The 26086-nt window shown below is 44.0% G+C and overlaps 1 protein-coding gene across 4 annotated transcripts in view; it reads left to right on the top strand.

The window, feature by feature from the left end:
* MID1 (midline 1) overlaps window positions 1-26086 on the top strand; it is a 329808-nt gene that overhangs the window by 175653 nt on the left and 128069 nt on the right. The window contains exon 1 of one of the 4 annotated variants that reach the window (XM_038757165.1): window positions 15448-15658. The exons of the other annotated variants lie outside the window; for them this stretch is intronic. The gene's annotated coding sequence lies outside the window, so the exon portion shown is untranslated. Of the gene's footprint in view, window positions 1-15447; window positions 15659-26086 lie in introns of those variants that run through there. 4 annotated transcript variants of the gene reach the window in all.

Genomic DNA, 26086 nt, shown 5'->3' on the forward strand with positions numbered 1-26086 from the left:
AATCTCCTTGAGCTGTGGTACATTTTCGTTTCAACCAAGTTAGCATCCTTAGTAAACCCATTAGAACCAGATTACACCTTAGAGGAATGCCATTCGTGCTAAGAGTCAGGCAAGAGGAAAAGAATAAGGAAATTCTTGGGACTCCTGGAAATCATTAAATTGGGAAATTGAAGTTTGGCTGAGCAGTTCTTAGTTATTCTGCTCCTCTTTGTGCTGGATTCAAGGATTTTCTGTTATTGTTGGATAGCACAAGATTCTGTAATGCATAAATGGTGAGTGCTTAGGGAATTCATTACATTTTTCAGAGTTAGGAAATTGATTTGCAGTGCAATCCTTTTATCCCAAGGGGCCTGAGTTTTTCTGGGAATGGCTCACCACATATTTGGAACATGTGAAATCTTGCAATTTCTTAAGCCTGTAACTTCATAAAAATTATTTCATGTCTATTTCTTCCTGATACTGATTTTTTAGCATAATAAGTAGCAATGAATACTCTTTTCGAGCTAGCTTTACATTTACCTGGTTTTATGACTCTCCAGTTCAGTTCAATTTTTATCATGTTATGATTTCTGTCTCTTTTTTTCCCACTGCTTATTGCATTGCCGTACCCAAATGAAGGCCTCGATCAATCGATGGTATTTCCTGAGGGCTTACTATGTGTAGAGCAGTGTACTAAGCGCTTGGGAGAGTACAGCAGAGTTGGTAGACGTGGGTTCTAATCCCGGCTACACCACTTGTCACTGTGTAACCTTGGGCAAGCCGCTTCTCTGTGCCTCAGTTACCTCATCTGTAAAATGGGGATTAAGACTGTGAGCCCCGCGTAGGCCAACCTGATTATCTTGCATCTATCCCAGCACTTAGAACAGTGCTTGTCACACAGTAGGCACTTAACAAATACCATAATTATTATTATTATTACCCTTGACATAGGAGAAGTGTGCACAAGGTCTTGTATTTCAGGGCCTTGCAGCATTCCCTAATATGAAACTTAAATCCTATCCTCACCAGTGGCCCTGCCTTCCATGGCAATAGAACACTATTGCTCACCATCCATAGTGCAGAATGTCTTTCCTACAATGAAAGTTGTAATTAAGTTGCTTTTCATCCTTTTTGTGACTCCAGGTAGCAGGGAGAGGATGAGCTGTTGGATAGTCACTCCTATCCTGCTGGTTCTTATTTTCGTATCTTGAATTGAAATGAAGGTTCAAATTTAGAATGTGGAGCATGTCCTGAGCAAGTGCATCCCACCTTTCTCCGGCTCTGCCCACCCTCCCTGAACTGACTATTCTCCAAGCGGGGCTTGAGAGCAGTCCACGTAGGCTGGGACTTAGTTTCCTGGGGTTATGATAGTTTACCTGTTTGCTCAACAAATTCACCAGAAAAAGATCCAAGAGGTGAGGCGGAAAGAAGGTAATGTGTCATTGGTATGGGAAGAGAATGATGCACAGGGTGATGTCAGATAAGACTATCAATCAATCAATGGTATTTATTGAGCACTTGCTATGTGCAGAGCAGCAATTACTTCTAGTATTGCATTTAGAGAAATTGGTTCATTTTATCCATCCTGTCCCATATGCATCCTTCATTCTTGTGGTCCAGGATCTCTTTACCACTGGAGGTCCTGGACTTGACAGGGCCAAGTCTGAAACCCAGGCCCATGTGCAACCTTTCCCCATGCCCCAGAGGGGAGCAGGAAGATTGTGGAAGAGCTGATCATGTCACCACCCAAGGCTGGGGAGGCCGGGGAAAATGGCAGGAGCGATTGGACACCTTGAGATCGTGGGCAGACTTGGGGGAGACATTTGCCTGAACATTTTTTGTGGTTTGTCTTTTGGCATTACTGTATCATGAAGGACTTTGTCCACTTTTAAGAGTTAGGCTTTGTACAGGTGTGAGTGGTGAGGGTATGTGCTCTCCTCCATTTCACATCGGTGGCTCTTTGAGACCAGAGACCAATTCTGCTAGCTTTCCTTGGGTTTTCATCAGGGTCTGATGCCATAATACACAGAATAAGTCAGTGTGAACGACAACAACAGTGACATCAATGCTGCTGTTGATGGATGTTCGCCTTGCTCTTAAAATGTGAGTCCCATGTGGGTCAGGGATTGTGCCCAATCTGATTATCTTCCCCAGAGCTTAGCTCAGGTGCTTGGAACATAGGAAGCATGTTGTAGTACTGATAATAATAATAATGATAACAATAATAGTTCAATGGAGCTAGGAGCTACAAAATCAAAATTGAATGCATTTAGGGGCACAAATCATTTATTCTCCAACTCCATGTTCCTTTCTTTGTGCCCCTATTGTTTCAATGCTCTCCAGGATGCTCAATCAAACCCCTTGTCTCTTCATTTGGACAGAACTGCAGATCAATACTCATTCCCCCTTTGCTTTCTTCAGGAAGTTGTGGAACCATTCGTGCCTGAAGAGCCACACTTTTAACATGCAGATCTTGGGTTGATATTACATCCAACAGAGAGTCATGGTCTGGAGATCTTCCCTAGGTTCCGTTACCCCTCCTCTCCATCATTAGCTCAGAGATGGCAGTCAGCCATTCATTCATTCAATCATACTTATTAAATGCTCACAAGCACAGAGCACTGTACTAAGCACTTGGAAAGTACAATACAACAAAGAGAGGCATTAGCTCCCCGCAACGGGCTCACAGTCTAAAGGTGGGGAGATAGACGTTAAGCCGGAACAGAAGAAGAGGGGTAGTGCTGGATGTCTACAATTAAGTAAACCATCCAAAGAGGGTCTTTGTTAAGAGACGATACTGTTTGAATCCAATGACTTCCCCTTGAATCAAGCTAGAGAGGAGCCTTCACGGCTACTCTCCGGCCGGGGATGCCGACGAAAGGGGACTTAAAATCAAACCCATGCGGCGTGAAGTTAAATGACACAACTTTGCCATGAGTGGACCATGCGGCGTGAATTCAGATGACACAACTTTGCCATGAGTGGTTTTCACATACCTACCGGGAGTCTACCAGTAGGTTGCCCTGCTGAGAAATGTTCTGACAAGCCAAATTTAATCTCAACTCAGTGGAAGGTCTAATTTGGGGAATTGCCCCAGAGAGAAAGAACCAGCCCTCTTTTCAGAAAATGATTTTAGATGTTACTGTGAGCTAGCTCCTGCCATGGTCGGGCTGGTTCTTGACATAAAACTGAAGTGGTGAGAACAATGAAACCTGGAGGAAAAAATCCACACATTTAAGAACTGATATGTCAAAGGAACGTTTCAACGATGATTTGTCCAGGGGTCTGCTATGTGCGTGCCCTGACTGACATTTGTCTGTGCATGCCAGGATCTCTGCTCATTCCTGCCCTTTCTAAATCTTATTTCTTCAGCACTTGCTATTTCTTCAGCACCCTACAAAGCGCTGGGGTACATATAAGGTAATAAGGTTGACCACAGTCCATGTCCCAATTGGGGCTCACCGTCTTAATCCCCATTTTATAGATGAGGTAACTGAGGCCCAGAGAGGTGAAGTGACTTGCCCACGGTCACACAGCAGATGCGTGGCAGAGCTGGGATTGGAACCCAAGTCCTCCTGTCTCCCAGACCCGAGCTCTACACTTTAGCCCACACTGCTTCTGCTTGAGCTGATTAATCAATCAATCGTATTTATTGAGCGCTTACTGTGTGCAGAGCACTGTACTAAGCGCTTGGGAAGTACAAGTTGGCAATATAATTGCTTGATTACTCTGTTCTTAGCTCTTGGGGCAGGTGGGGCTGGAGAGTGGAGTAGGAGGGGTGGAGCAGCAACTCCGGGAGAGAGGACTTGAGCATTTCCCAAGAAGTTTAGCATCCAGGTCCTTCCAATTGTAGCATCCTCCTGAAGTCTGCTGTGTGACCTTGGGCAAGTCACTTCACTTCTCAGAAGCATCGTGGCTCAGTGGAAAGAGCACGGGCTTGGAGTCAGAGGTCATGGGTTCAAATCCTGGCTCCACCACTTTGGGCAAGTCACTTCACTTCTCTGGGCCTCAGTTACCTCATCTGTAAAATGGGGATGAAGACTGAGCTCCCTGTGGGACAACCTGATCACCTTGTAACCTCCCCAGCGCTTAGAACAGGGCTTTGCACATAGTAAGCGCTTAATAAATGTGATTATTATTTACTATTATTATTTCTCTGGGCCTCAGTTACCACATCTGCAAAATGGGGGTTAAGACGGTGAGCCCCATGCGGGACAGGATCCGTATCCAATCTGACAACATTGTATCTACCCCAGCACTTAGTACAGTGCCTGGCACACAGTAAGGGTTTAACAAATACTATAAAAAAAGTACACCCCTGTGCTGATGGGGGTCAAGTTAGGGGCATGGAAGAGGGTGACTTAGACTCCAGGTGAGGGAAATAGGAATTAAGTCGCATTAGATATTGTAAAGAGAGAAAACCGTCAGGGATTTCCAATTTTTTTCACGCACATGCATCATAGATATGTTACTTAAAAATTTGTGAAATCAATTTAAAAGTGATGAAAGTTCTGTGACCATGAGCAAAACCCAAGTGCTTTCTTTTTGTGAGAGAAACTGAAGGCGGTTCATTCTGTGAACCGGCCCCGAAATTTCAATTCATTCTCTGACCTGTCCAAATATTGATCTTGAGGCATTGTGTACCCTGACCCTCTCCCCCAAGTTTTCTAGATGGTAGTGTTGAGTTAAATAGAACTTAAGGGAGGATTTAAGGGGAGTGGGAGGTCAGAGGAAAGGAAGAGAAGAAAGCCTCTCGAGTTCTTGAGAATTTGACACTTTGCCACCAGAGGCTGCTCTGAGACCACCAAACTCATCTCACATAGGACAAATTCCCTGGGTTGAAAAGAGGAAAGATGGTTCCCTTCCTATTGCTTTGAATTTTTATTCCCCTAATGCAGCTCCCTGGTGGTCTGCTGTTTGAAATAGATGATTAATTATATGTAAGAAGGAACCGCTGAAAGAAGAAAATAAGCCAGAGGACTGTTTTCCCTCTTCATTTTCGAACTCCACATTCCCTTTATATTCTTCCAAGGTATGGGGGTGAAAAGGGGAGTGTGTGATTATTTTGGTTTTTCATTCTTCCTATTGGCTGGAGGTTTTTTTATGATTTTTGCTCCTTTCTTCCCCTTTTATTTGAGAAGCAGCATAGTTTAGTGGATAGATAGAGCACGGGCCTGGGAGTCAGAAGGTCATGGGTTCTAATCCTGGCTCCGCCACCCGTCTGCTACGTGACCATAGGCAAGTCACTTAACTTCTCTGGGACTCGGTTACCTCATCTGTAAAACGGGGATTGAGACTTTGAGCCCACGTGGGACAGGGACTGTGTCCAACACGATTGGCTTGTATCCACCCCAGCGCTTAGGACAGTCCCTGGCACGTAGTAAGTTCTTAACAAATACCATAATTATCATTATCATTATTATTATTATTTCCTGCATCATTTTCTTTGTTGTTGAGGTGATTCTTCTCCCACCACAAGGACTGTGATTTCTACTGTTACATTTATTTAACGTTCTGTTACCCTTTAAGTTTTTTCGTTCCCTTTCCCTTTTTTCTGTGTTGCCACTTCACTGTCAATCTCTCTTCATTTTGGTGCCCCTCTTTGCAACTCGATTTTCTTTTCTTGCTGCTCTCCCCCCCCCCCCCCCCCCCCCCATTCAACCCTTCTCTATCCCCATCTCGGCAGTAGTGTCTTGGCTGAGAGGCCTCCCCTGTGACATCTCTCATCATCCCTGCCCCTCCTCATAGTGCCTTTCTTTCTTCTCCATTTCACATGCCTCACTAATACCTGGTTCCTTGGCCACGGTTACTAAATATTACTACTGCTCATCACAGAGTCCTCTTCTCTGTGATCCCTTTTAGGATCTGCCTCCCCACGGGGTTGTCTGGTCCTCTGAGGGCAGGGATCAGGTCTCTGAATTGTACCTTACTCTCCCAAGCACACTTAGTATAGTGTTCTAGGGACCATAGGTGCTTAACCTATGCCACTGATTGCTTGATTGCTTATACACACCACAGACACCTATCTCTCCCCGCCCCCTCCCCTTAAAAAGAGTCTGCCCCACCTCCCTCCATCTGGGTGACCCCATTTAAACCATTCCAGAATGATGGGGATGCACATTCTTGGGCTCACCACGCAAACCTAAACCAGGGGCTCTGAGAAACCATCAGGAGGCTGTGGACCCTGGCTGGTAACTCACAGCTCTGCAAATATGAATGCTATTAATGATCACTGGGGCGTTTAGGAAGTGTATTCCATCAATCAATCAGTCAACGGTACTTACTGAGCGCTTATTATGTGTAGAGCACTGTACTAAAGCGCTTGGGAGAGTACAACAGAATTAGCAGTCATGTTCCCTGTCCACAATGAGTTTACAGTTTAGAGGGGGAGTCCGACATTAATATGAATCACTATGTAATTTATCATTTCTAATTTAAAGATCTGCATGTAAGCGCTGTGGGGTGAGTGGTGGGGCCAAGCTATGTGCCAAGCACAGTACTAAGTACCCGGGTAGATTCAGTGCAGTCAGATAAGCCCCATCCCACATAGGGCTCACAGTCTAGGTAAGAGGGATAATTTTGTAAGTGAGGTAACTGAAGCACAGAGAAGGTGTTTGACTTGCCTGAGGTCACACAGTAGGCAAGTGGTGGAGCCAGGATTGGAACCCAGATCCTTCTGACTCCTAGGGCTGTGCTCTATCCACGAGACCACACTGCTGTTGTGCACACTGGAAGTGCTCAGGTAAATACCATTGATTATCAAAGTAAATGCTAAGGACCTCCGCATTCACCTAAAGGGAACTGCTGCACCTCAAAACACACTGCATTCATAAACAAGAAAACTACTGGTTGATTTTGAGGATTAGAAGAGAAACCCTGTTTCATGGACTAATATGACATGTAATAGAGTTGCAGTTGAGTAATGCGAGGATTTATTGTAGTGAGAGTTCTCATTAACGTGGGCCTAGAAAATATATCGGTGAAGCACATATTTATGAGTAAGTAATGGTATTTGTTTAGTGTTTTAATTTGCTAGAGCAGTTGCCTACTAAACTCATTATCAGTGCACTAACCCAAACAGAAAAGGTAACCCATACATTTTTACAGTTCAATTTACACAAATTGAATAGCAGAAAATGTAAGGAAATCCAACTTCCCCCTTTGGTATTTCTTTTTTATTCGAAATCTAATTGTCAAGGTATAATAATAGATGCTTGTGATTATGATTCCTTCACGATTGCCTGAATGACTTTAGATTACAGCTATATAGGGTTTATCATTTTCCCATTCTTCCCCAATGTTAATAGTTGATGACTGATAGGTAGGTTTTTGTGGCTAAAGAATTAATAGCCAAAGAATCTCTTATGGACCCAACACGATGTCATTATACTTGAGGCAGAATAAGCTCTAAGGAATAGATATTTTAAAGTAATTCATAGAATATGAACTTAATATTTCTAAATTGTCACTTCCCAGAAAGCATCAAGAAGACTAACATGCTTAAAATGCAGGTTCAATTTCTAAGTCCGTCGTTTGTGGGATAATTCCTTTAAACTTGCCTTTACCAAGAAGAGTTCATGCAAGTATTTAACCATGAGTAATACCCTATGAAACTGTCATGATTTAAAGTGAACCTTTTTTTTTTCTTCTCCCTTACAGTTTGCAAACCTGACAATACATTTCCCGAATCTCACTGTCAGGGCCATCGGCAAAAAAAACCCAGACCGACAGCAACCAATGTCAGGTCCGCCGCTTGCCTGAATAAGGACAAAGGCCTTAGCCAATAAAAACGGTTTGGTCTATTGCCGTCCTCCCGTTGAATTCCTTCTCTGGAATATACATGTTTCCTTGTGCAGGTATTGCCAAGTCTCATTATTAACACACTGAGAGGGGAAAAAAAAAATTCAGTGCAGTGGAGCCAGGCATTCTCTTACTCAAGTCAGGATAGATGGGGACCGGGGTGGGGGGTTGTTTACCCTGCTGGCCTTCTCTTGAGAAATTTCTACAAGATTACCAACGTTTTTTGAAAGGGAATCAACCCACGGACCCCACAGAGCATTTTTATTTAGATAAAAATTGATACAAAATGGAAAATAAGTGCTTCAGTCCCTCCAACCCCCAGGGCATGCATACTTCTCTCAAGTCACACAGGCTTGAAAATACTCCCATTCAATTAAAAACAACAACAATGTATCCATAGCAACCTCTTTAGTACGAGAAGTACATGTAAGTACATGAGAGGAAGCACATCTTCTTAAAGAAACAAGTAACAATTCAACTGTTTAAGCAACAATAATGACCTTGACCTCGCCTATCTTTTCAAAGGGAAAATGGTAATTTTCAAAACTTCTGACTTTTATGTGCCCTTCAGATCGATTGTGTGTAGTTGTGCCTTCCTTGTGTCATCAGTAGCAATGAGCCTTATTCACTTGAAAGGGATATTTGGACTAACTGTTAGTGGTAGTAGCTATAGTAATACTAATAATAAATAATTATTGTGCTATTTTTGCACACTTATTATGTGCCAGGCATTGTTCCAAGCACTGGGGTAGATACAAGCAAATCAGGTTGGATACAGTCCTCGTCCCACATGAGGTTTACCATCTTAATCCCCGTTTTCCAGCTGAGGTACCTGAGGCCCAGAGAAGCGAAGTGACTTGCACAAGGTCACACAGCAGACAAGTGGCAGAGCCAGGATTAGAACTCAGGTCCTTCTGACTCCCAGATCCGTGCTCTAACCACTAGGCATGTAGAAGTAGTGGTGGTAGTAGCAGCAGTAGTAGTGTTCGGCACTTAGTGTGCAGAGCACTGTACTGAGCACTGGGAAAGAAGACTACATGGGTGGGAATCAGACACGGCGGCGGCGGCCCACAATAGAGTCTGTAGGCATGATCCCTGCCCAAATAAATGTGTGTTTTTAAAGAACCCTAGATAAATAGGTGTTGTATTTTCCCATTAAAATGCATCCGTCATGATGAATGAGATTGGTATTTTGCTTCAAATATGGGCAAGGTACAAATTTTTGCTGACCTTTCAGTCATCGTATGTGGAATCTGGTTAAACCGCTTTAATGCCGTCATGAAGAGAGCCCCCCGTGGGACAAGCTGATCACCTTGTAATCTCCCCAGCGCTTAGAACAGTGCTTTGCACATAGTAAGCGCTTAATAAATGCCATTGTCATCATCACAATGTACAAATGGGCTCACACATCAGCACCTTGCCCTCCAAACCTACACCAGGCCTCAGCTCATCATTCAGCCTGTGCCGAGGATGGGCCTCTGTAGCTTTTCTGCGGGCAGAATGCCCGGGGAAGTTGATTTGCCTTTTGTTGTCATTTCATGAGAGTGTTTGCCTTCCAAAGGATTACGGGATCACAGCCAGCTCAACATTCCTCCCATCGTGAGGGCAACCAGATGACTGTGTTCAGTCATGTCTCAATAGAAGCTGCAGGCATCCTACCTAAGGCCTCCCCCAAGAGTGAGTGCTCAATAAATACGATGGAATGAAAGTATGGAGATGATAGCCTGTGGCCCGGTTGAGTGGACGGTGTGGCAGAGTACAGGGACTTCTTTGTTTAGGATCTCTGTTCATATGTGGATCCTGAAGATGTGTGGGATCCAACTGAGGCAGCAGACGGGAACAGGCTGAGTTGCCATGGTCTTGACTGCTGTGCCTTTGAATCTCAACTCTCCACCCTGTCCCAGAGAGGAGATGAAAGTGTGGCAGGCTAAATGCCCAGACTTGCTCGAGGCCCGGGAATAGGCTGTCCCAGTCTAGCCAACAAAACCGGGGGGAAACGGAGCTGAAACGCAAACACAAGTAGTCATTCATTCATTCAATCATATTTATTGAACGCTTACTGGGTGCAGAGCACTGTACTAAGCGCTTGGGACGTACAAGTTGGCAACATATAGAGACGGCCCCTACCCAACAGCGGGCTTTCATCTTGTCCCCCACCGCACTAGTGGCGGGTGATTTATGAGATTCATGTAAATTTTGTTCCCCCTCCTGAGAAGGGAGCGGGAGGGCTGGGTGGGGAGGGCAACCCGGCGTTTCACAACCCAGCAGTCTACACTTTTTAATGAGTATTAAACTTGAAATTAAAATACAAAAATAAAGTCCATCGGATTTCTGAGACCAATCTGCCAGAAGCCCTTGGGAGTGTGCTATCTTTTATGACTAAGCACCATTTAATAGAAAGAGAGGCCCATGGAGGAAACACATCTGGAAATGTGACCTAAATAAAATAAAAAGTTGTTTTGGAAACTTGTAAGCCTAGACAATGCATGTGTAATTGGGAGAAGTAAGGTACAGTGGCTCATAAAAGTGCCATCTGAAAGCACTTTTAAAGTTAGAGAAAGAGAAAGAAAGAGAAAGAAAAAAGAGAGAAAGAGAAAGAGAAAGAAAAAGAAAGCGACCTCCCTCCATGGTTTGGATGGAAGGAAGGCCCAGGGCCACCAGCCCAACTGGAATATCCGACTGCTTTTTACACACTGAACTTACTTTCAAGTGTAATTTAATGCTTTCCTGGTTCCCTCACTGGAACATACATAAATATTTTAAAGTATTAAATGGCATTAATGACAGCAAGAAACAAACATTAGCCTGCTTGTGAAGGGTTTTATGGCCCTCGCTTAATGCTTCATGATAACATTGTACATGGACCTGGAGGCATTTGTGATCTGAAATATTTGTAGGTTGCCTTTATTGCAACTTATTTTGTACATGGAAAAGTAGGGCTACTTTAGGAGTTTGGGTTGTTCCTTCCCTCCCAGCCCCACCTCCATCCCCTCCTTCCCTCCCCCTCACAAAGGGTTCAAAATAGCCGATGTTTTGAGAAGATAGCCACCTAATCTCCTATCTTCAAGCAGAGAATCTAGAGCAAGTGTGAGAATTTGCCCCAACCGAGTCAGTGAGCAATTCAGCTAGAATGCTGTTTTCCATGTGCACTGTAGCCATCAGGTTCCACTGCCTCTGTTAGGTTTGATTAAACTGAGTCCTGCTGTCGGAACAAACCAAGTTATAAAGTTCCTTATTGCTACTACTGTGGCTCTGTATGAGAAATATTAATGGCCCGGAGCATGGAACCCTGCCCGCTAGGCCAATTCCGAGAATCGCACCGTTCTTTTGGTTGTTGTTACTGCGGAGAGTTCACCCTTGGAGCCGCGCAGTAAAATTCATTTGAAATAGTTGACCGATCTGTGAATGAATGTAGTCAGAATACAGCAAAACCCTGCTTTTTTAATTAAGGAATCAAAGGAAGAATTAAATGAAGCCTCATTTGTATGCAGTTTCTCAGACACCGAGATTTGTGGAGTAACTAAGGAAGAGAATTTCTTTGAACCCTGAAGCACTGATATTCACTTTTTGTAATTACATTTTCCCTCATAACAATCACACGCATTTCTTTTGCATGTGGGGAGTTCTAGGGAAAAGCCATCTAGAGCTAATTCAATGATATTCTGTACATATTTTGTTGTTAGAGAAATGATGCAGGTGGGTGGAGGGAAGGTTCACTAAATCTTCCTTTGCCAATATTCAGGAATACAGGTGAGACTTGGCTAGTGGGAGAGATTGGTATCATCAAACTGAAATATTTTTAAACTCAATTTTCTGCCCTTTACGGGAGTGTAGGTATCGTGGGCTGGGGAGGAGACATTGTAAGTGGGAAAACAATCATTTTACTGACCTTCTGTGAGAATAATTGTGATGCTCCAATCTAAGGATAAAACATTTGCCTTTTCCTGGGAAAGCAATGAGCTTTAATCCCATTCAAAGCTCCTTTTGATTAAACTTTCTCTTCACCTCACTCCATCCATGGGATTATCAACTAACCCGTCCAACCTGTTTTTCTCTCTTTTTTTTTCCCCTCCAGAATAAAGGGAGCTTATTCAAAATATTTGTGGGTTTCTCAAAAAAGCAATTTTGTGTTGGGAAATATAAGAAATGTAAAAGCTATTCGTGGTCTTTTGAGGGTGAGTTTTTTTCCCTTATTTGGGGAAAGTCGAAGAAAGCGCAGAATGTGCTATGGCAGTGATTAAGGGCTTAAGAAATCGTCCCAAGGAGAAGAGATTGTTTTGCTTCTGGAAGAGCTGATCGGTGACTAAAAATCCACCCTGCAAACTCAGAAAGCTTACGATAGAAAGGAAGTGGCCAGCCGTTGTTCTTTAGGGAAACTGGATGGGCTGAATTTGGGTCAGGAAGGGTGCAGGTTATATCAAGGGTGCAGGTTATAGCTAAGGAAGGGCCTCTGGAGAGGAAATCATCAATCGTATTTATTGAGCGCTTACTATGTGCAGAGCAAATGTTAGTAGGCCCTGGAACCAAGAGATTTCTATGATCTTCTTTCCCTGAGAACTTGAAGAATGGCAGAGGTAGAGGACATCTACAGTCTGGCCCTGAGGCTTGTGGATTCAGCAGCTGATCGAGATGCTAGATTGGAATCTCTGCCAGCCCTGCCTTAGAAAAAATCTTTGCTATGCTGCTAGTGGTGTCCTATCATATAAGCTCTTAACGGTAAATACCGAACTGCTCATTGCAGGCAGGGAATGTGTACATTTATTGTTGGAATGTACTCTTTCAAGTGCTTAGGACAGTGCTATGACCACAGTAAGTGCTCAATAAATATGATTGAATGAATGATTAAAGTGAAGGTTTTCTTTCTACAATTTGTTGGGCCTCCTGAGAGAGACCACCCTTAAGGACCAGGGACTGCCAACCTGGGTCAATTTCTCATCTTGCTCCATGCGGCCAGACTTCAGAAAGAACACTTAGGGCCTTTTGATCTTTGGAGAATTCCACATTCGGAGCAGTGTCATCAATCAATCAATCAATCAATCAATCGTATTTATTGAGCGCTTACTATGTGCAGAGCACTGTACTAAGCGCTTGGGAAGTACAAATTGGCAACACATAGAGACAGTCCCTACCCAACAGTGGGCTCACAGTCTAAAAGGGGGAGACAGAGAACAAAACCAAACATACCAACAAAATAAAATAAATAGGAACAAAATAAAATAAATAGGAACAAAATAAAATCAATAGGAACATCAACACCATCATTCAATCAATCAGTGGTTCTTATTGAGAACGAATTTTATGCAGATCTCTGGACTAAGCACTTGAGAGAGTACAAGAGAAGCAGTGTGGCTTAGTGGATAGAGCAGAGTCCTGGGAGTCAGAAGGACCTGGGTTCTAATCTTGACTGTGCCGCCTTTCTGCTGTGTGACCTTGGGCAAGTCTCTGAGCTTTCCTGGGCCTCAGTTACTTCATCTGTCAAATGGGGATTAAGAGTATGAGCCCCATGTGGGGCAGGGACTGTGTCCAGTGTGATTAACTTTTAGCTATCCCAGCTCTTTGAATAGTGCTTGGCACATAACAAGCCCTTATAATAGTAATAATAATAATTATCATATTTGTTAAGTGCTTACTATGTGCCAAGCACTATTTTAAGCGCTGGGGTAGATACAGGGTAATCAGCTTGTCCCACATAGGGCTCACAGTCTTAATCCCCATTTTACAGATGAGGTAACTGAGGCAAAGAGAAGTGAAGTTGCTTGCCCAAGGTCACAAAGCAGACAAGTGGCTGAACCGGGATTAGAACTCACATCCTCTGACTCTCAAAACCGTGCTCTTTCCACTGAGCCACGCTGCTTCTCAACAAGTACCAGTATTATTATTATTATTATTATCATTTTTACAGGGCAGTACAGTTGTCAGACATGATCCCTACTCTCAAGGAGCCTACAGTCTAACAGGGGAGAGAGACATTAATGAAATTTAAAAGTCAGGGAAGTTAACGGAGAAACAACCTCAGAAACAACCTTGCCAGCCAAAAAAGGCTTGCACTGGCAAATGCCTGTGGGCAGGGGCAATGTCACTCATTCCAAAGCAGACACCAGATGCTGGACTACGTAGGACAGGGATTGTGTCCAACCCGATTATCTTGGATTTATCTTCCCAAGCACTTAGAGCACAATAATAATAATAATAATGATGGTATTTGTTAAGTGCTTACTATGTGCCAAACACTGTTCGAAGCGCCGAGGTAGATACACGGTTATCGGGTTGCCCCATGTGGGGTTCACAGTCTTAATCTGTGCAGAGCACTGTACTAAGTGCCTGGGTGAGTACATTACAACAATAAACAGACACATTCCCTGCCCACAAGGAGCTTACAGTCTGGAGGCTCTCGGGCGGGAGATAGACGTTAATATAAATAAATAAATTACAGATATGTACATAAGTCCTGAGGGGCTGAGGAGGGGGGAAGAACGAAGGGAGCAGATCAGGGTGAAGCAGAAAGGAATGGGAAAAGAGGAAAAGCAGGTGTGGGGGGGAGTTTAATCAGGGAAGGCCTCCTGGAGGAGATGTGGCTTAAATAATGCTTTGAATCGGGGAAGAGTCAGATATGAGGAGGGAGGGCATTCAAGGCCAAAAGCAGGACGTGGGCGGTGAGATAGGCAAGATGGAAGCACAGTTAGAAGGTTGGCATTAAAGAAACGAAGTTTGTGGTTTGGGTTGTAGTAGGAGAGTAGCGAGGTGAGGTAGGAGGGGGCAAGGGGATGGAGGGCCTAAAAGCCAATGATGAGGATTTTTTCTCTGATGTGGAGGTAGATGAGCAACCACTGGAGGTTTCTTTCATCCATTTCCTGAATGCTGTCTGCTCCATAGCACTGTACTGTTCACACTTCTCAGTTTGCCACCCTAGTTTGGAACATGTGCTGAAGATGTGATGATAGAGTGTGATGGGTGTGAGTTCCCAATTCCCTAATAATACCATAGTGAGACCAATTGCTCTATTTAGGTCTCTAGAATGAAACAGAATTCCTAACCCTTAGTTACTGCATTTCAATGGATTTGTTTGCATATTTGCTTGAATTCCCTCCTAAGGGGAGTTGTGCTGTAATCTATATGGTAATGCAGGGGGTGATTTTTTTCCCCTCTCTCTCCTGTCTGTTTTGTTTAAATTGTCACGCATAACAATCTGATTTCCTCTCTGATGCTTTCAGAACAGTAGTTAGCCTGGTGAAAGTTCTCTTTAAAAATATGTTTCGTAGATATGAGGGATTTCCAGTAAAAAAAAAAAAAAGAAAACTTTACACCTTGAAGTATTTGCTTGATTTTACTAACTTAAAATTCAAGGATTTAAGTTTCTGCAGCCAGTTAAGCTCCGAGTGGGGCTAGAGCAGTTAGATAACAATAGAAATCGTCTCTTATACCACAAATTGACTTCCCTCTTTGTAGCCTTAGACACTGTTTCCAGCTGCTTTCAGTCTTTTAAATCCTTAAAAGCTTTCTTAATCCACATGTAGGCAGCCTTTATGTGTTCTATCTCCCTCCCCTTTCTCCTGATTGGTGAAGCTATTGCACGGCCTAATTCAGCCAACTACTACATATCTGAGCCATGATTTGAAATAAGAGCTAGACAGACGGTTGCTTCCTCACGCCTGACTTTTAATAGGTTAGGAGGAGAGATTGAGAAACTTGAATTTGTTTTTAGGAAGATTCCCCGCAGCAGAAGATAAAAGAAAGAGAGGGAAAACTTCCTGGCTCGTTCAGACCTGGAGCTGTTCATGGATTTGTTTTTTTCTTGCACCTCACTCTGAAACTACAGTGTTAGATTGAATACAGATTGTTACCCCGCCGGATGGATAATGGAATTCTAAACATGAGGCAGGTAAGGCACATGTTCAAAAACGTTCAGCTTACTGAAACGGAGTGGGGGCAGTTAGGAAAGCTAAACCGTTTGGGGAAGTCTAAGAAAATAACCTTGGTGGGGAGAGAGGGAGTGGTTAGAAAATTAGCACGTAGTCTGCTGATTTTCAGTTTGCAGATCAATGAGATGAATGATCAAGGGGACTTTTTTGTGGGGGATTTTTCCCCCATCTCATTCTCAAGTGTTACTTTGCATGTCAAGCGACTCGCTGTTGGATGCACTTTCTTGTAACAGGCGTAGAAGCTGTTTGGCGAATATGTAAATCGATTTCAGTTTGCAGTGGCCTTAAATGTATTGTGCCGGGTCTGTCTTGGCTGCTTTTGATGTTTTAGATTGCAAGCAGAGAAAACGGCATATGCTGAAAAGGAATTAGACGGGGCAGCAGAGCGGATTCTCGCATTTGAGAGCATTTACAGTGCTTTAGTTGGAGATATTGGGTCAAGATGGGATTCGGCGCTACTTTGCTGCTCTCTCGCGTTGAGCAATTTTTAAAGTATGTTTTGCCTTCATTAAACTTTTAAAAAAGCAGCAGAAGTCAATGGGCTTTAAAGACGATGTGGGAAGAAAACGGTAACAGGCGACTTGGAAGGCGATTCCCGGGCTCCAGAGAGCAGCTTCTTCTCGGAGCTAGAAGGCTTTAGGATCAAATACTCTTATCAGCCTCCTAGTTTACAGCTTTGCAGTTTCAAAGCAGGAGGTGAAGTAGGAAGCCCCCAAGCCTTTGCCATTTAAACCTCTATCACATTTGGGAAAGAGCCTTGAAAGTCGAAATTCGGATCTTCGGTTAATTCTCTGCCCAGAGGAGAGAGGAGCTTCAGGAATGGACTTAATAATTATGGCGTTTGTTAAGTGCTTTCTATGTGCCAGGCACTGTTCTAAGCGCCGGAGTAGGTACAGGATAATTGGGTTGGACACAGTCCCTGTCCCACTTTGGGCTCAGAGTCTAAATCCCCATTTTACAGATGAGGGAACTGAGGCACAGAGAAGTGAAGTGAATTGCCCAAGGTCACACAGCAGACAAGTGGCAGAAAATGTGGTGGTAAGCCTGCAATACTGCTTTAAAGAAAGAGGGCAATAGGGATGATGAAGCTGTGTCCATGGAAAGGTTTGCACCTGCCCTTGGAAACAGAGCGGGCCTTCAAACCTTTTTGTATTTAACTTGGTGGGAAACTTCCGAAGCCATGGGCATTGTACTTGAGGGAGTTTTTGCTGGGGAGTTGGGGGGTGGGAAGGGGACGGAGATTTTGGAAATACGATCTGGATAATAATTACTGTACTTGTTAAGCGCTTACTAGTACTAATAATGATGGCATTTGTTAAGTGCTATATGCGTAGCACTGTTCTATGCACGGGGGGATACAAGGTGATCAGGTTGTCCCACATGGGGTTCACAGTCTTAATCCCCATTTTACAGATGTCTCAGAGCTTACTGTGTGCCAAGCACTGTTCTAAGCGCTGGAGTAGGTAACAGTTCTACCTCGGTGGACATTCGTTCATTCAGTCAATTTACTGAGCACTTACTGTGTGCGGAGCACTGTACTAAGCACCTAGGGAGAGTTCAGTACAACACTAAGCGGACACAATCCCTGCCCACAACAAGCTCACAGTCTACAGGGGGAGAATAAATGTGGCTTTCTTAAGTGCTTACAGTGTGCCTTGCACTGTACTGAGCACTGAGGTGGATACAGGACTATTGGGTTGGACGCGGTCCATGGCCCCCAGAAGCTGCCTTGGAGAGGAGGGACTTTGGAGTCTGGGCCCCAGACCATCAGAGGGCACAGGTGGCCGGGTGGCCTTATGGCTGGGTGGCCGGTGGCGGCCGGGAGACAAAGGGAGTGGGAAAGCTTCGGGTCTTCAGAGGGTTTCTAGAGAAAACCTGCCCAACTTTCCGGGAGAAGAACAAAGAAGTTATTGAAGTCCGGGTGACAGCCTCGCTCGCCAACTCTCCACCCCCGGGGCTCCTTTCTGTCTATTGCCACCGGGCTGCGGGTTTGAGTCCAAAGGGCACAGAGACCCAGGTTTCCTGTGGGCGAGGCTCAACGGGCCTAGAAATCCACTGCCCTGTTGAACAGGGGAGCAAAGCAGATCAGTATTTGAGAATAGAAAACCAGAGGTACCCATATGATGATGATGGCATTTGTCAAGTGTTTACTATGTGCCAAGCACTGTTCTAAGCACTGGTGTAGATAGAAGGTAATCAGGTGGGGCTCACAGTCTTAATCCCCATTTTTCAGATGAGGTAACTGAGGCACAGAGAAGTCAAGTGACTTGCCCAAAGTCGCACAGCTGATCAGTGGGGGAGCTGGGATTAGAATCCTCAACCTCTGTCTCCCAAGCCCGTGCTCTTTCTTGCTACTAAGCCACGCTGCTTCTCTTGCCTTGGCAGACTGCTCCCTACTTACACAGCGTGGGGTCTGGACCTGCTTGGAGCTCCCCAGTAAGTCTGGTATCTTTTGAAGTCCTTGGGACCGTGATAGGGAGAGAAAGTGATACGGGATGCGGAAGACAGTTGGGACCAAGCATTAAAATCAGTTTGAATTCTGGGAGCCTCCTGCGCCTAGTGATAATACCTTTTAATGCATACAGCACTTTTATCCAAAGCGCTTTCACTATCATCTCATTTTATCATCACAACCTGCCTGTGAGATAGGAAGAGGTGGGTATTATTAACTCCATTTTAGAAGTGAGGAAACCAAGGCACAGATGGGTTAAGGGACCCTGAGAGCTGAGGCTGGAGCAGAATCTAGGCAAATGGAAACTGAAATGGGCTGAGTTTGCAATGAAGGAAGTACCAGGGCTCAAGTGACACGTGCAATTTGAAATTCCTTATTGCTAATGACAGTAACTCCCCCTCTAGATTGTGAGCTCCTTGCTGGCAGGGCATGTTATCAGCCAACTCTATCACACCGAACTCCCCCAAGTGCTTACGACAGTGCTCTACCCACAGTAAGAGCTCAGTCAATACCGCCAGTGGATTTCAGGGGTGTAGAACTACCAGTTCAGGTGCCAGGCTAAACTCAGACAGAAATTAAGCACTGGGTGGCGTTCCTGATGTGGGCTAAGTCCTCGTTTGATGTGAATATTTCCCATGGAAAATGATTGCCTGCTCAATTGTATCCACCAGGCAGTTTGTCAGCACGGCCCCACCGCGAGCTGGATTTGCAGGGTTAACTATCAAACAGGTCTGTGTGTCATCAGCTTAGCAATGAAACCTAATATCGGGCTGATGAATGATCTATCCCAGAGTCTGCACAACTCCTCAACAATAGCGGTGGGCTCCTCACAATAGCCACCGAACTCGACTCGCTTCAGGGCCAGGAATGGCCAGCAGAAATTGGGCCCCGCCAGATGGTCTGATAAGGTTCAAACGTGTGGCCGCCTTGGCAGTCTGGCACAAAGTGGGCGAAAGGAGAGAGGGAGGGAGAACAAGAACGCACATTGCTGGAGCCTCCCCCGTAAGTCCTGAGTTTGGGTTGAAAAAGAAGGGCAAACCTGACTCTCTTGTTCAGAGGATGCAAAACTGATGAGATTATACGTCTGTGATCAGGGAACAAGTGGAAAACTGACCAAAACATCCCTCTCAGTGGAGAGTCTGGTCTTCTCAACAGCAGCCCACCTGTTTCCAAACACTATCCTCACAAATCAGGCCGGACACCAGCAGAGCCCCAGAATGCCACCCTCTTCCCTCCCTCAGAAAAAGGGAGGAAGATCTCAAGCATTTTCAGCTTTCCAGGCGAAGCTCCTCTTCACACAGATTTGGTACATTTAAATGTGATCCCTTTTTTTTTACATTCTTGAAAATTCGGTGGTAATCTGGAATAGACTAAGGAAGACAGCCATATTACATATTGAAAGATAGCAAGAAGGTCAAAGGAACTAATCCTAAATTGGAAGGAATTCCAAAGTTCGGGGGATAATGATCTCTTGGTTTAAAGACACTGTAGAACCGTGTGCTGAGCCTGCTTCAAAGTATTTGTGTTGATATTAAAACAGTTTGAGGACCCTGGTTTAATAATTCAAGTTTCTGCATGAGTTTGCCCTCCCAGGAAGACTAGAAAGCACGTTACCCACATAATCTATTTATTCTTTGTCACATCCCTTGGCGATTGGTAGGTGGCAAATGAGACCCACCTGCACTAATTAGTGGTCAGACAGAAACCCGGAGGGTTTTAGGCCAAGACATGCAATAAGTTAGTGGAAGGCCAAGAACAAAAGACATGATTGACAGGCAGCTATTGCTCTTCCCATTTTACTCTCCCACCCCTAGATTGGGTCTCCTATTAATGTGCTTCCAGGGATTAAAATAAAACTCTCCTAGATGGTCCTTTTCCACAGGCATTGGGTGACCTGCCAGATTTATAAGAAATGAGCCTATGGATTAAAGGGCTGCAATAAAACTGGAAAATTGGAAATTAAATCATCTGGCAGCACTTAAAGGGAAGGCAAAGTCTATGAAGCTCAAAGGGACATTGCAGTTCTTATTGATTACAAGGATGATCCAGCAGCTTTTGTGGGGTATGATGCCAAGAAAAGAAAACCTAGATTTCAAGGCAGAAAGCATCACCACAACCCACAGATGTGCATCTTGTAGTCAACTTTGGCCCAGACCTTTGAGCCCATCTTTGAATTCTCGTCTTAGTCCTGCTGATTGCTCAACTTTACTGACATGTGGCACATCCTGGAAGCCAAGAAATAGTTCCTTGTCATCTTTTGTTTGAAGTAGCTTATCGTAGAGATTTTTCTGCTGCCAAAAGTAACAAAAGCCAAGCAAATCAAACCAAAAACTCCAAAGGGCATTCACGGTCCAGGCCGAGAGCAAATCAGTTTAATTTGTGGCTAGATATTACCCGGTTGACAGCCGGACAAGTTTGGGGATATGCCTATGTGTTGTCTGCTTTCTTTGATCGCTTGTGTGGTAAATAGACATGCGGGGTAACTATGGCAACCTGGGCTGTAGGTTGGTGAGAACAGAGGGAGTTCAGCTACAGACAAAAGGGCAGTTTGTTTAAAGAGGTGGTTATGATCAGGACACTAAAATCACAAATGTGGAGGAACATACATTCATATCACCCGTTTTGGAATCGGTTCTGGAGAAAATAACATCAGCCTTACCTTGCTAAAAATGACTGGATTGTTGGAAAATGCAAGGTAGAGAACGGATGCTATCATTCATTCAGTTGTATTTATTGAGTGCTGGCTGTGTGCAGAGCACTGTACAAAGATCTTGGGAAAGTACAATACAGCAACAGAGAGAGACAATCCCTGCCCACAAAAAGTTCACAGTTTAGAGGGGACCCTATTTTAGAGACAATTTCACTTTTTAAAAAGTTAAAAGGATTACTGTAAAATATATAGCCCCAATATTTTATCAACTAATCTGCATGCTTTAAATCCAATGGTGAGGGGTTTTTGTTTGATATGGAGGTGGAAGGGCAACCAGTGGAGTTTTTGGAGGAGGGAGGTGACATGTCCTGAGCATTTTTGTAGAAAAATGATTCAGGCAGCAGAGTGAACTATGGACTGGAGTCGGGAGAGACAGGAGGCTGGGACGTCAGTAAGGAGGCTGATGCAGTATTCCAGATGGAATAGGATGAGTCATAATATTAACAGTTTGGATGGAGAGGAAAGGGCAGATTTTAGTGATGTTGTGAAGGTGGGACAGGCACGATCTGGTAATGGAGCACTTATGTACATATCTGTAACTTTATTTGTATTAATGTCTGTCTTCCCCACTCCCCCCACACTAGATTGTAAGCTCATTGTGGGCAGGGAATCACTGTTTATTGTTGTATTGTACTTTCCCAAACTCTTAGTACAGTGCTCTGCACACAGTAAGGGCTCAGTAAATACTACCGAATGAAAGAAGGAATGAATGACTAGAGGACTGGGTTTTTTTTGCTGGGTCTTTTTCTGGTCATTTTCCAACTGGTGATTGACCAATGTGTAATTCAGTTCCCTATCCGCGGAGGTCAGACTTGAAGTTTTCTCACAGAAGGTGGACCCCAAGACTCCTCTAAAGCAGGAATGTAGAGAGAAGGTCAAATCTTTTCTCCTATTCTTAGTAAGTGATGATTCTCGACTTCCTAGAGATGCTATGCAATGAAGTTCAACCTGAGGAGGTGTAATCCAGTGTACTGTTATGTAGGAAAGGGAGGTGAGCTCAAACCCAATAAAAATCTGAACCAAATTTGAGTTGTGGTCTGTTTTAGCTGAGTTATATTCCTCTGCTCCCCCTCCACTCTGCCCCTGAGAAGCCTTTTTCTTTTATCAAAAGTCCATCTCGGGTCTCGGTCTTTTTGACTGGCTGTTGCCTTACCAACTAACAAGTTCCAGAGATTCTCTGAAGTCAAGAGGGCAAAGCCTTTGGGGCCTCGCTAACCCAGGGCAGCCCCTTCTCCCCAGAAAGGAGAGCAAGAGACTTGATAGTCTCTGGCTGAAACCTCACCAAAGTTAATAGGCTTCATGGAGGTCACAGAAGGTCAAGGAGCCAGCTAGGGTTGAGGAGTTGATAGAAGGTCACATGCACTTTGGGATGTCAAGGGGCTGTAAGGATTGTATCAGAGAGAAAGGCTTTCTGATTAGCTGGTGGAAGAGCAGTAACCGATGAGGGGGAAAAAGCAGGGTTGGTATTTGTTCAAGCAGTTGGGGGTTTACACATCAAACTTTGGGGAATTTAAAGTGCACCAATTCTCGTTTACCATCTTTACCTTCAACCAGTTCAATCTTTTGCCATTTGAGAGGATTGTTGTAGTGCAATTTACTTCAGAGGCCAAATGTGTGCTTTATTCTTAAAGGGTCTGCGTGGGCACTGGGGATTGCTTCAGGAGTAACCTCACGGTGGACTTGAGAAAGATCTTATAAAACAGAGCTTTACAAGCCTGTGTGTGGGTCTGTGTACTTTAAACATGAGCAGGGAGTGCATTTTTTCCATTCCTAAAAGTGTACTCTGTTTATGTTGAAACAACGTCGTCGTCAGATGATGTGAATGAAATGCCCAGGAATCCATCTTCTGGAATCTGATTTTGATAGAAAAGTTATGTAAAAGGTCGATTCACAGACACGTAAAAAGGTAGGGTGAAACCCAACACAAATCTTTCTTCCTTGCCTTTCCCCTTCACAATGAAAATTTTGTAAATTTTTAGTTTGATTGTATAGCTTTTTGCATGTATTAAGCGAGCCTCGGGAGAGAAAGAAGGAAGCTTAATTGGATGAAGAGAAAGGGAGGGATGGGGGTGAGAAATGGCTAAAGGTGAAGGTCAGGAAATAATTTAATTTTTTTTAATGGTATTTAGGCGCTTACTGTGTGCTAGGTTCTGTACTAAGTGCTGGGGTAGGTACAACCTAATCGGGTTGAGCATAGTCCATGTCCCATATGGGGATCACCATGTTCATTTCACAGTTTACATTTTACAGTTGAGGTCATTGAGGCACAGGGAAGGCAAGTGACTTGCCCGAGGTCACACAGCAAGCAAGTTGCCTCAATGTTTGAGGGAAGGAAGAGAAGAGGAGGATGCGAAATCCCCAGGGATGGACAGAATGTGGTAAGAGTGAGAGAACATGATCAAACCCATCTTTCCATGAGAGAGCTCCCAGAGAACGAAAGGTGGGGAGGAGGCGGGGGCAGGACAATGGTACAATAATGGATGAAATCACTCTTCCCCTTTTACCTTTGACTTGTTTTAATCAAGATGCTGTTTTGACCTGTACTCTCTCCCTTTGGAGTTCTCCCTCCCACTCTTTTGTATGTGAGCAACCTCTCTTTTTGGTCCCCTTTCCTTTCCTTCACTTCCTGTTCCTGGTCTGCATAGGTCTTCCTGGCATGGAACAGAATGACCAGAGAGAGGTTCAAAAAGTCAAAGATGTTGTCTAAATCTGTGCTCAGTCGATCCAGCACCAAATAGTGGATCTTAGCGTGGCCTGGTGGGAAGATCACGGACCTAGGAATCAGAGGACCTGGTTCTGATCCCGGCTTTGCCGCTTGTCTGCTGTGCGACCATGGGCAAGTCAGTTGATCTCCCTGTGCATCACTTTCCGTAGCTGTAATTTCTCTCCTTCCTCTTAGTCTGTCTGTGAGCCCCATGTGGGACAGGGACTGTTACTGACTTGATGAACTTGAAGTCGTGTTGGCTAGTAGAAAGAGGACGTACTAGGATGGTGATCAGTATATCTTATGGGAGTTAGGCAGAGGGGGCACCAATGTGGGAACGAAGTTCTAATCAAACTGAATGGAAGACTACGCTAGCTCATTCACTATAAATTACAGGAGCATCCCTGAAAAATACAGCTCAAAGTCAAATAGCAAAACAAATGATTTCTAGCTCATTAAATCTAATGACATAAATAACCCTTTCCCAGACCTTTCACTTAATTCCGACAGACCCGCGCAGGTCTGTGTTGGACATGAATTATGAAATGCATTATGTTCACACTTATTCTATATCAGTGATTATGATGATAATAGTGATTTGTGTTGAGTTCATACTTTCTGCCAAGCACTTTTCTAAGCTGTGGAGTAGATACAAAATAATCAGGTGAGACACAGCCCCTGTCCCTTATTGGGCTTAGAGTTTAAGTAAAAAAAGGTAGGACAGGCATTAAATCCCCATTTTCAGTTGAGGAAACTGAGGCACAACAAAGTTAAGTGAGCTGCTAAAGGTCATGCAGCAGGCAAGTGGGAAAGCAGGGATTAGAACCCAGGGCCTCTGACTCCTGGGTTAGTGATCTTTCTTTTAGGACGTGCTGCTTTGAAGAGATGGAAGATGATGTGTATGTATTCCAAGGTGGCTCCCAAATTTATGCTTTCTCTGGCTTGGTTCTGAATTTCAAAAAGAAATTCTAGGTAGAAAGTCCCCCCCACTTAGTTCCCCTCCCTCCACACCCCTCCATCCACACCCACACCCACCAACACATTAAAAAGTAACTTCAAATGAGATGGGTTTTAGTACCTGAAGGTAACCCAAATGGAAGTATTTTTACATGCCTAAACCTTTAGGAATAGCATCTTGGATTGAAAACACACTCGTAATAAGCATTGTAAATGAGAAACGGGGCTTCAGCTGAAAAAACAAAAGAGAAAAACAGGCTTGCTGAATTTCAGAGGAAACCCACTGCTAGTAAACTTTGTAAGTGAAAAAGAAGCCCGAAGAAGAGAAAATAATTTTCCTGAAATGTGACACCTCAATCAAGAGCGTTTGCATAGCTAAAGCTTTCCTGCTGTGGGTAGCAGAATGTAGAGAAAGTTTGCCTAAGTTATGTAGAGGAACTTTATATTGAAGCAACTCTTGGAAATGCAATATAGCAATTTGTAGCAACCAGAATCTCTCTTTATGTGCAAGCAGTAGAGAGGGGAGAGTCGCACATCGATCTGTTCAGCCTTACTTGGATGCGTCTACACGATCGCGCCGTCAGTAGCAGTGTCATCTTCAAAAATGGCTGAATTTGGCTGTGAAACCCAACTCTAAACCTAAACCTTCCCTCTGGGAAGGAGGAAATTAGAACTATTCCACCCTCCAGAGCTTGCTGTCCCTGGGAGAGAGGGAGAATCACTTTGCTAAGGTTCCACTCTAAAGTATTTTCAAGAATCTTGGAAGTGATCGGCCATGGCTAAGAACTCCAAAAATAGGTACTAAAGGCAAGAGGTAAGAAACCACTTGTAGGGGATGAACAATTGCAAATGTGGGTGCCCTCTAGGGCCAACTGTATTTGACATTTTCATAAATGATCTGGAAAAGCAATGTGCAGGGAAATCTTCATGCTGGCAGACAACTCGAACCTATCCTAGCCCAGATGGTAGAAAAGAGGGTGTATGGGCAAGCTGCTTGAGTGAATAAACTAAAAAAGGGCAGACAAATTCCACCTAGGAAATAATGAACCCAAACTTCAATGACATGATAATGGGTTCTGAGCTATCAGTCACAACACAAGAAAAAGGTTGTCCTTTGGATCTGTTGACATCCACTAAGGCCAACAAAATATTGGGCCTAATCAGAAAGGGGTTAGAAAATAAGAGAAGATTCTGAATTCTCTGATTAAATTAAACATGATAAGCTCATTTTGCCATATAGTGAGCCATCTTGGTCACTGAATCTTGGAAAAAGCAGAGCAAAGACTAAGAGAGGAAAACCAGCATAATTTCTAATTTATTAAACATCTGCAATGTTTATTGATTTCTGTCTTTCCTTCTTGACTATAAACTCCTCAAGTCTACTCTACTGTACTTTCCCAAGCCCTCAGCTCAGTGCTATGCATACAGTAAAAGCTCAATAAACACCACTGGCTGATTTGATATTCAGTGCTCTGCACACAGTAAGCACTCAATAAGATGAAATGAATGAGTGAATGATGATATTCAGGTATATGGAGCGATTTCCTTTAAGGGTTTGAATGAAA

This window comes from Tachyglossus aculeatus, chromosome 15, assembly GCF_015852505.1.
Source record: "Tachyglossus aculeatus isolate mTacAcu1 chromosome 15, mTacAcu1.pri, whole genome shotgun sequence".
Taxonomy (NCBI): Eukaryota; Metazoa; Chordata; class Mammalia; order Monotremata; family Tachyglossidae; genus Tachyglossus; species Tachyglossus aculeatus.